The sequence below is a fragment of the Myotis myotis genome, unplaced genomic scaffold (assembly GCF_014108235.1).
Source record: "Myotis myotis isolate mMyoMyo1 unplaced genomic scaffold, mMyoMyo1.p scaffold_m19_p_17, whole genome shotgun sequence".
NCBI lineage: Eukaryota > Metazoa > Chordata > Mammalia > Chiroptera > Vespertilionidae > Myotis > Myotis myotis.
Window position 1 is genome coordinate 17,551,530 of NW_023416321.1, and position 11,176 is coordinate 17,562,705.

An 11,176-nucleotide genomic window follows, 5' to 3' on the forward strand; every position below is an offset into this window, starting at 1 on the left:
AATGTTGTATTATCTTTAAATTTATCTGATTTTATCCAAAACTGGAACCTGTGATGTGGTTGTATGAGATACATAGACAAAATATTCTGCAAAGTAATAAAATTTTATTTATTGTACTATGTTAATATTCAGCCAGACTTGCATTTTTCTCTAAAACTCATAAAATCACTGAGTATGCAAGGAGCATTAGAAGAGAGGTTACCCATACTAAGAAAACTAGAAACTAAGATCATCAATCATATTCTATTTTAAATAATCTCTTTCATAAAGAAGTAAACTCTCCTAATGAGAATGAATAAAATTCCAAAATGAATAAAATTCAATATAGCAAAGTAAAGTTTTTAAATACATAAAAGAAATATCCCAATGGACCTGCTACCATCTGTTTTAGTGACTAAAATGATAAAAAACAAGAACTACATTTTTTAAAAAGTTATATCAGTAGCTAAATTTGAGATTTTCCCCCATCTATTATTTGATTTTCCCTGACCCATTTTAGAACTGCCAGCAATTCTGGAGATAGCTTTCTTGGTTTCAGTTATTCCAAATTATTTCCTGAAGAGTTTGAGCCCGCTCCCAAATCATTTAATATGCTTACTAATAAAAAAGATATGAAAAAACAAAAATCCATATTTATAATGCAGGCAAATTATAGTAAAAGATGATTTCTAGAAAAGGTTGCTGTTTGCCAAAATATTTTATTATAAAACATTTTCTATTCTTTGTATTTCATTTTCTCTTCCATGTTATCTTAGACTTACAAATACATTATCATACTAGAGGCCTGATGCATGAAATGTGTGCAAGAGTAGGCCTTCCTTCCCCCTGCTGCCAGCACCGGCTTCCCTCTGGCACCTGGGACTCGGGCTTCCCTACAGCCCTGGCTTTTGTCTGGAAGGTTGTCCGGAAGAACATCCAGTCTAATTAGCATATTACACTTTTATTATTATAGCTAAAACAGGTGACCTTTATAAATAAAACATAAATCAATATAAAAGAGCCAATGGCATAATTAAAACAAAAGGGTACCACTCACTGGCACTACCACCACCATCATTATCATCATCCCTATTTTCTAAAGCTACATTTTCAAATCAATGTTTGAAACTCAGAAGAGTTTCTACAGAAACAGTGTTAAGAATAGGGATTATTGGAAAATAAACTGACCACAAAATAAGACCCAAAACAGGGAGGCATGGAACAGACTGACATAACTCGATGTGGCAGATGGGGGGGAAGAGAAGAGATAAACCAAAGAACTTAAATACTTATATGCATAGCCCATGGACTTGGGCAATAGGGTGTTGAAGGCCTAAAAGGAGGGTTAGGGGCAGGGAGGAGGAGGGTAAAGGGGGGAAATGGGAGACATCAATAATACTATCAACAATAAAAATATATATATCAAAAAAAAGAACAGGCGTTATTGGAAAGATGTAAAGTAACAAAAGCACGTTACAAAATACTATTTATAGGGTAATCTGACTTCTAAATAACAGACTACAAAATAATATGATGTGTAATCCCATTTGTATAAAATGTGTATTTGTGTGTACTGAATAGTTTACATAAAAAGCTGAGACATATGAAACAAAATATTAAAAGTGAGTATAGCCCTGGCCGGCTTGGCTCAGTGGATAGAGTGTCGGCCTGCGGACTGAAGGGTCCCGGGTTCGATTCTGGTCAAGGGCACATGCCCGGATTGTGGGCTCTATCCCCAGCACGGGGCATGCAGGAGGCAGCCAATCAATGATTCTCTCTCATCGTTGATGTTTCTATCTCTCTCCCCCTTTCTGGAATCAATATATACCCATTTCCCAATATGCCCTGCCCATGAAGGACTGAGCTGAGATGGAAAATTAGTCCCAATATTAGCCCCATTTAATCAACTTAGAAAAGTCCAAGCACAGCGTAGGTTGAGAAAGGCTGGCAGAGGCAGGCGAGGGACAAGAAGGCAAAAAGCTGGGACTGAAAAGGCAGAGCACAGGTATGAGAAAAAGGAAGAACAGGGAGTAGGAGAGATCAGAAAAGTGAATTACCCCAAGGTAAGGAAAGGGGGGAGTGGAAGGAAGGGGAAAAGAGAATTATAAGCAAGCAGGGAATTCATTCAAGAAGAGATCCTCCTCAAGGGCCAGCAGAAAGATAACTTAATTGCCTCCCACTGAAGTGACCATTTGTATCTAAAGAAACAAAGAAACTGGCGAAGCCTATAGAAAGTTAAGAAAAAAAATATTGTTCTATAAAAGAATATTATCCACAGAGAACTACTGCCTTTTTTTTTCTCATTTTATTTTGTCTTTTACAAGAAGAGAATGTTTTTTATTTGTTTTGATCTGGACCTTTTTACTTGTATCAAACACTAGTATGCCATTACTGAGTTAAAGATGTCCTATGACATAGGAGTTAAGAGTACAAGCTTGAAGCCAGATCTGCCTAAATTTGAATCCTGGCATTGCGACCTGAGGCAATCTGCATACAAATTTGTCTCATCTCCAAACCTCACAGGATTGTTGCAAGAATTAAGTAGGTTAAAAAATGAAATCACTTAGAACAGTGCCTGGCCTCCACTAATCACTATAAAAGTATTAGCTATAACAACTATTAATCACTATAAAACTATTATCCTCTGGATCTGGAACATAACTCCATGAGCTGGGATTTTGTTTTGTTCACTGTTGAAGCCCCAGAGGCCTGACATAACAAGTATTTGTTGAATAATAAAAATTTGTTGAATAATATAAACTTCATGCCAGCAACACAGAAGCCCAAAGGAGCAGCACTAAAATCTCTATAATACTTTAGCCTCAAAGTTTAGAGTTCATGGAGGGTTTTTACCTACATTAGTTCAAGTGATTCACTGAAGATGATATCTCCACCTCACAGACAAATTAAGACTCAGAGGACTTATGTGATTTGCCCTAAAACAAAGTGTGAGGCAACACAGGAATTCTGGAAGTAAATCCTACTTCTGTTCACTCTGGACCCTACCCCAGAAAGCTTGAAACATACCCTACCAAACGGTTCAATTCTCCTTACCTGCAAATACACAAAGGTTAAAGTCACCAGAACACCTTCTCCCATTTGCTTCAATATAATTGATGGGGAGGAGAAATAGATGAAACAAGATTAATAAGTGTTGAAATTGGACAATGGGTCAGTGGGATTGATTATAGCCTTCTTTCCACTTATATATGTCTGAAAGTTTCCATAAGAAAAAATATAATTAAAAATAAAGACCTTACTCGCCAACATAAACTCTCCCACTTCCAACTTTCTACTGAGCACACCCAGGTGTGAGGAAAACACCACAGCTGAGAACCTATAGCACTTCTCAGTCTGAAGCAGTGAAGAGAACTGGACTGGGAATCAGGAAGCTTGCCTAGGCTATGCTTTAACTGTGTGAGACCTCACCCACCCATCTAACGCCTCTGGGCCCCAAACTTCCTCATCAGTTCCCTAAAGCAGCAGTTGCCAACCTTTTGGAACTCACGGACCACCAGTGGTCCGCGAACCATCGGTTGGCGACGGTTGCTCCAAAGGTTTCCTTAGCCAGTGGTCGCCAACCTTTTGGACCTCACGGACCACCGGTTGGTGACCGCTGCCCTAAAGGATTAAATTTTTTATTTCGACTTTCTACTAGGTCCTTAATCTCAACACAAAACCCAATTCATCTTTCTCTATTCTCAACCTCTGAGACCTGTTCTTCCTCCTGACTTCCCTATTCCTGATGCCCCATTCTGCCAGCCACCCAACCATAAAAACTTCAACCATCTCTGACTTGAGACAGAACTGACTGTTCCCTTACCTTTCTAATCAGTGACCAAATCTTTCTGTTCAGCCTCCAAAATATCTCTTAAATCCATCTCCTGCTTTCCATTCCCAAGGCCATCAATTCACTTCAGGCCCTCATCATCCCTCACTTGGAGTATTACTATGAACCAAAGTCCCTGTTTCTAATTTTTCCACACTACCAATCCATCATACTGATCCTCAGTCTGACATTTAAGATCCTCCCAAACCCAGTCCTGATCACTTGGCAGCCTCACCTTCCACTATGTTCCTTTATGTATCCCAGGATCTAGGTAATTTGGATATGCAGTTTCCTGCCTCATTTTCAACACCACCCCACAGCCTTTGCTCAAGCTATCCTTCCCTCCGAATGCCCTCTTCTTTCTATTGCTTCTGACTGGCACAGTAGTACAATGTAAATGCCAAGTGTTTCTTCACATCCCCAAAGGGGCAGTATCACTCCTTCTACTTACTGCCTGAGCACTTTGTCTAAACCCCTTTTATGGCACCTATCGAATGCTTATTGGTCTCTTCATTTTTTTGGTGCTCCTATTCTCCCTACGAGATGACTCCTCGTCTGTAGGAATGATGTTTTATTCATCTTTGTATCCCTCAGAACAGAGCTGCTTAAGGAGAGTGCCATGGCATAGTGGAATTTGCCATGAATGAGTTAAAGATGGTAGACAGTGATCCCCTCAGCCCTCCAAACAGCCATAAAGGGTCTTCAGCAGCCACAGTCCCCATAGGTCAAACCCCAAGCATTATCAAGCAGCCTCCTCCTTCAACAAGGTAGAGGCCATGATGATAACTTGAGAAGCATTCAGAGGCGGCAACAACACCTGGTACACAGTGGGCGCCCAATAAATATCTGCAAAATTGCACCTATTCCCTTTTCAAACACTATTCCCAAGATCACTTACCATCTAAACCAGACTCTCTTTGAACATTTTCACTGACGTGTTCTAGTACTCTTTTTAATAATCACCTGTTTATTACCTGGTTATACTTGCTTTATCATCCAAAGCCCACATCAATAATTTATTGAATAAAATAGCCAAGAATATGAACAAACAATTCAATATGAAGAGGTTCAAAGACAAAATTCAACATTATAGAAAAAGAAATGTAAGTGCCACTTTACACTATTAAATGAGCAAAAACTTTTAAGGAAAAATGTATTTCTGTCCAGTTTTTGTGAAACAGAAATATCCATGTATCTGTTAGTAATACAAACTGGTAAAATATTCTTGAAAAACAGCTTGGCAAGCCATAAAAACATTCTTACCATGTCAACAATAATGTACTCAAAACTTTATCCTAGAGATATAGTCAGAAAAAAGTACAATAATAACTACAATAATGTAGATTAAAGTATTAACTGAAAACCAGCCAGCAGCATAAGTACCTAACATAAAAAGATTTAGGTAAACTATGAGAGTATGACTTGATGAAATATTTTGCAGCCTTTCAAAATGTAATCATATAAATTAAAATAGTGACACCTTTAACATGGAAATGTTTCATGATCTAATAAATAGAAAAAAATCAAATTATATGCACCGTAATTTAAAAACAGTAAAATGTATTTTAATGGAATGCCAAAAAGAAAATTAACTATTTGAGTAATAACCTAAATTTTAACTATTTAACTATTTAATATCAATTCTTAAATTATCTCATAATTTAAGAAAGTTACACCATACTGAGGAGAGAGAGGGGTTCCAGGATACAAGCTTAATATAGTCTCAAGAAGAGGTCCGCCCCTCCCTTGTATGGCTCACTCTGGCCTTAACTGGAAGCTCTCCTACTCTCCCTCCTTATCATGATAACTATGACACCCTCAGATCCCAGCTTTCCAAGGACCAAAAAGCTACCTCAACCGGTCTTCAGATCATCCCCAGGAAGCCGTGGGGGCTGCATCGTGCAAAACAAGTATATATTCAAGAATCCCTACAACCAGATATATTTGAGCAATAAGCAAGTAGCCAAGCCCAAATCCAATTATAAATCCCAAAAGTATAGAATAGTGTCACATTAAAGTCTCTAGGGTTCTCAAAGAACTTGCTGGCTCAGTGGTGGACTGTCACAGTTAAAAAACAGTATGGACTGGTGGACAAATGAAAGCACTAGGGGCCAGGAGACTCTGGTACAGTTAAAAAAGGGAAAAATCTTTAAAAAAAAATATAAGCCCGGCTGGCATGGCTCAGTGGTTGAGCATTGACCTAAAAAGGGAAAAATGTTATTTGAACTATAAGGAACAGAAAACTAAAAACTCCAGCTTAAAAGAGATGGGTAAAAAGTAGCTGGCAATGTCTTATAAATCTTACCCAGCCAGATTCCAAAAGGCAGGATGGCAAGTCATTTTATTAACACATGAAGTTTTCTAGCGCTGGTCATGTTTAAAGACTACTATTGAAAATATATCAAAAAATAATTTTAGCACTGATGCCCCACAAGGGCAACATGAAAACAGTCTTCTCATTGTTTTTCTATAGTATTACCATTTTCTAAGTCTAATAATGAAAGATCAAAGTACTATAAGGAATCAAGAAGATAACTTACTCTGAAATAATATGTATTCCTTTACTTACTAGTAGCAGAGCATTTCAGCAAAAGATAAATAATTTGAAGGACTATTACAACCATTGTGTGGAGGGAACACAACCATTAGGGGAAAAGTTTAAACTTTTGTTCCTATTGATGTATTCTCGGTATCTAGATCCTCTAAGATGCAAATATATAGTCACTCATGACAATATATGCATGGCAGATAACAGAAAAAACAATTTAATAGTTAACCAAGTTCATCAGAGCATAGGGTGATTACCACTCAAGAATGTTGACATAAAAACTGAAGGACCTCTCCAGTTCCAATCATGCTGATAGGCTGAGTCCCTGTGCAGTTACTCATTCAGAACAGAGTGGAAGATTAACCTACCCTCACTTCTCTTCATACAGACTGACAAAGCGGCAGGCGGCCTCTGCAGAGGCTGCTCGGCATCATCCAGTCTGTTCCAGAAGCAGCCACTGCAGTCAGGACCCACACCTCAGGTCACCACTCTTCCACCCTGTCCCACCTCATACTTTCTGGCCAGAAATTCTCATCTAGATGAGATCTCCCCTGTCTCTCTCTCACACATTACCAAGTTCTTGTTTTCTAAACAAGGCTCTCATATATTTTACTCACCTGCAGTTCACTGCACTGGGTATCACCCAAATAGCCCATCAGAGCTCTTTATAATTTCTGAAACAGAGAGAAGGGAGCTTTTAAACACAGGGTAGAAAATGCCATTGCTGACACAGTGCTGAAGCATTTGTATCCAATATTCACAGCATATGGTCTTTTGGTCCACAATATTTCAAAAATATGTAGCATAACCAGCCAGGACCAAGAGTTCTGAGATAAGAGTCCAGAGATATAAGTTTGGTTTAAAGTTGCTACTACTTAGTTGTGTGACCTTGGGCAAATCATCGGACTCCTCCAGGCCTAAAAGTCCTTGTCTGGAGAATAAAGACAGACGGGACAGAAGCATGAGAGCACAATGGAAAGAGCACGGGTTCTCCAAACCAGAACACCAGCACCACTCCTTACCAGCACTGTGCTGTTATGTTAGCTCACATTTAATCTACATTTCCTCCTTTGCAAAATGTAAATAACAACAACTATTTGGAGTTGTTATGAGAATTAAAGGAGAGATAATAAGTTATAAAAAGCCAACAGTAGATACAATCCCACAGATGGTAATTATCACCATTAACTCAGCCCTACAGTTATATGACTTCTATTCATAAATATTTACCTCCTTAAAATGTCCACAAATCAAAAACTACGAATCTGACAATGGAATTAACCGTTGGAGTGTTTCAATCACCGTTATCTTCAACTGCTGGTAGTTTAAGATTATCAATATTACTTAACATCACAGGAAATGAATGGAATAGCCCCTGCATGACAGACACCTGAACAGTTCAGTGGCCAGGCCTTCCCTATTTCTCCCTCTGCTCTCACTGCTACCAATACACCTCAGCACCAGAGAGCTCTCCCAAAAGCCAAATGACACCAACTGTTTTCTATGGTCAGCTCAGGAGAACACGACTAAAGATGCAGGAAGGAGAACAGAGACTTTCCCTCTTATTCTATTTTTACTTCAGACACTTAAGTACTGCTCAGATTTGCTTCCTATAGCATGCATCAGTTCTGCATAAAATAAGTGAATAAAAATAAAAATCTTAAGATGATTATTAGTTACACATAATGCCTACTGATAGGAAGCTCGCCTTATAGGACTATTCTTCACAAGAATTTCCACAAAAGAAAGCAAAAAGGCAAATTCAGATGTGCCAAGAACACCTCAAATGTGGCACAGAAATAACAAAAATCACAAACATTCACATTGCAGAATGGTTCAGTCAAAAAATATGCTATGTACTCTTTGAAGAACCTTGTGGATGAATCAATTAGTTTTGGTTTTCTCTTTATTTGTTTTTGTTCAAAAGCAAGATGAATATACAAATTCTGGTTTTACCAGACAACTTTCTGCTCTTGGAAAAAGTAACCCAGTACAATTGACACAAGTAAACAAATTGGTATGACTGTTTGGTAGTATGCTGAAAAACTTTCAATGTTTTAAACAGATGGTAGCTTTTTAAACATTATTATATGTAAATTAAAAGTCTCCATGCTACATCTACAATATTATTTTTTAAAGAATTATTAACTCTATTAAATTCAGGATTACTCAAAAGTTATTACTCAGCCACCACTGAAGTGACAGACCACTCACTGTGTTTTATGCTCCTTCTAGCCAATGCTACAGAAATAATCCTGACTACACCCATCAATTTAAGTGAACTCTAAGCTGGTGTGGCCACACTCTCCACACATATCATAGTTCTCTCCTAGAAGACATTTCAAAATATTACTTAGAAATCAAATTATATTGGCATGTACACTTATCTAAGTTTACAAAAATAAACAACCAGAACAACTTGCTTATAATTTTTAAGTAGCCCCTCCCCCTCCCATGTGAGTTGATAAACTTGGCCCTAAAATCTTCTATGCTTTTGAAACAACAGCCAAGGACCTTATGTCTTCTGCTGGGCCTATATTTGGCTCTTAAATATAGTCTGACGGACAATTATAGACTAATTTGTGTTTAATGCCAATACCAAGCCTACTTCTTAAAGAGGAAACAAAAATGCATGTATAAGATCTGGTCTACTTATTTGTAGTCCCTCTGCAATATATTCTTAGCCATTCATGAACATGCTGTATATTTTTAAACTGCACAAGGCCCTTTGCAAGTAGGAATGGTTTCTCCTGTTGTTTGGCATCAGTCCTCTCTCTCTCTGGTGAAACACTGGACACTCCATAAATGTATATGGACTTTAAAACAATGCAGATTAAATATTTATGGTATCAGAAAATGAAACTTCTTGCTAACAATTGCAAAAGTTTACCAGCTGATAGAGAGGTACTTACTTACTGGCTCCCAAAAACTACAGCCTTACCTAAAAATAGTGTCCTCACTTCCCAGCCAAAAGGACAGACTAAAAAAGCTATGTCTTTATTGAGCTCAAAGACGCAGACTTCTACTTCACCACAACCTTCAATACTATGGTATTTCCCATTTTAGAAGAATTTGTGTAACAACTTGTTTGGTGGCCAACCACTAACTTCACTTTGAAGTGAATACTAGCACTTCACATGGTCCACATGTGTGAAAACTGTGGAAAACGTCTTGACACAATACAGGCCAAACAACACTAGCCACACAAGATTACTTATTTCTAAATATTAAATTTCAGACTACAAATGAACATCACCAGAGGCCAAAAACCAGGTCACTGGTTCCTTTCCACAAAGTAATCTGTAAAATTTTTTTAAAAAGATAAAAGTTTCAGATCGGGAAGCCTATGGCAAGAATATGCCTCCATCTATAAGCTGAAAATAAATTTTAAAATCCACATTTGCTCTTCAAAGAATAAAAATAAATGTAATACACACAAGCACTGCTGAGTTTCAAACGCAAGCAAATGTGATGCGTGCACTCACAAAAGTATCTTAGTTTACGTCCACTTTTCTCTCCTGAGTTTTTTTTTTTTTTTTAAGGTAAAATGTCAATTGTATGCTTCAATCTGCAAAAAAAATAAAGCACAGCTTACTCTTCTTAAACAGATGTTGTGATAGATATGAATTTCAAAACCCAAATGCTACCCAGATGTGTTAAAAAAAAACACAAAAACAAAAAACCTGCGGTAACCAACCTACCATAACTTAATTTTCTCAATAAATCATAGTAAAATATGTGTAAAGTTCAGAAGATTGCTTGTGGAAAATGTAAAATTAGCAAACTTTTCTCCTTATCCTCATGTGCTAAATGCCAACTGTTTACTAACACGTTATCAATGTCCTTTAAATCCAAAGCATTCCAAGTTACATTAAATAAAGCAACGCTTTGAATTCACACACCAAGTGTGACCAGAAAATAATGACAAACCAGACTTTTCCTTAGTAAGCGAAACAAAACTCGACGCTATCCTTTTTATTTCACAATAACCATGAGAGAGACAAGTACTATTCCATTTTTCAGAAAATAAAAGCAGGAGTGACTGATCTGCCTGACATGATTCTTTGCAATGGAAACGGTGTACGTCCGTCACAAGAGTCCCACCGTCTGTGGGCACACAAGAGCCACAGACACAATCACTGACCGTCCACGGAGAGTAAGTGGACTTACACATGGACACCAAAACATGGGCAAAATTAAGACATCCAACTAAAATTACACAAGGAAAATTAAATAGGCAAACTATAAGCACCCCTGGTGAAGATCCTGATCAAAGATAGCTGCTAACAGTATGTGGCTCTGGGTAAGCTCCACTAGAGCAGTAGATGTTGGAGCCCCGGAGAAAGTCTGGTACGTCTGTTTTTGTTTTTGTTTTTCTTTCTAAAATCTAGCCTTGCCTGTACGCCCACCTGACAGAATGAATTCTTTGGAAAATAAAGGTGGACCCCATCAAATTACTTAGTCCCGGCCTTACCCTCACGAGTAGATTAAAATAAAGAAGGAAAAAAAAGGTCGATCCTTTTTAACTGCCGGCTCACCTTACACATCTCACCAGCACGGTAGTTCTTTAGTGATCAATTACTTCATCCAATGCCTGAGGTAAACAGAAAAAAGTAAAATGTGTCTGTACACCAACCAGTCACAGTCACCCATCAGCAGCCAACGTTTTCTATCAGCCTGGAGTGAGAGGGCATCGGAATTTCAAATGGAAAAAGTTACCAAGATGGTACAGGGGCTGAAGCTTGTAAACAAGCCTTACTTCAAAACAAAAAAAAATTCCAGTGTGATAAAGAGATTACAAAAACGTTCTGAAAATCCAC

General features: G+C 37.9%; 1 protein-coding gene across 10 annotated transcripts in view; it reads right to left on the bottom strand.

The window, feature by feature from the left end:
- The window catches only part of HELZ (helicase with zinc finger), a 124,792-nt gene that overhangs the window by 112,487 nt on the left and 1,129 nt on the right, over nt 1-11,176 (bottom strand). For 7 of the 10 annotated variants that reach the window (XM_036339890.1, XM_036339887.1, XM_036339889.1 and 4 more), the window contains exons 2-3: nt 10,895-10,950; nt 6,974-7,030 (exon numbers count right to left, since the gene is read on the bottom strand). The exons of 1 other annotated variant lie outside the window; for it this stretch is intronic. The gene's annotated coding sequence lies outside the window, so the exon portion shown is untranslated. The remainder of the gene's footprint in view (nt 1-6,973; nt 7,031-10,894; nt 10,951-11,176) is intronic. 2 more of the 10 variants (XM_036339885.1, XM_036339883.1) reach the window with 2 other exon arrangements.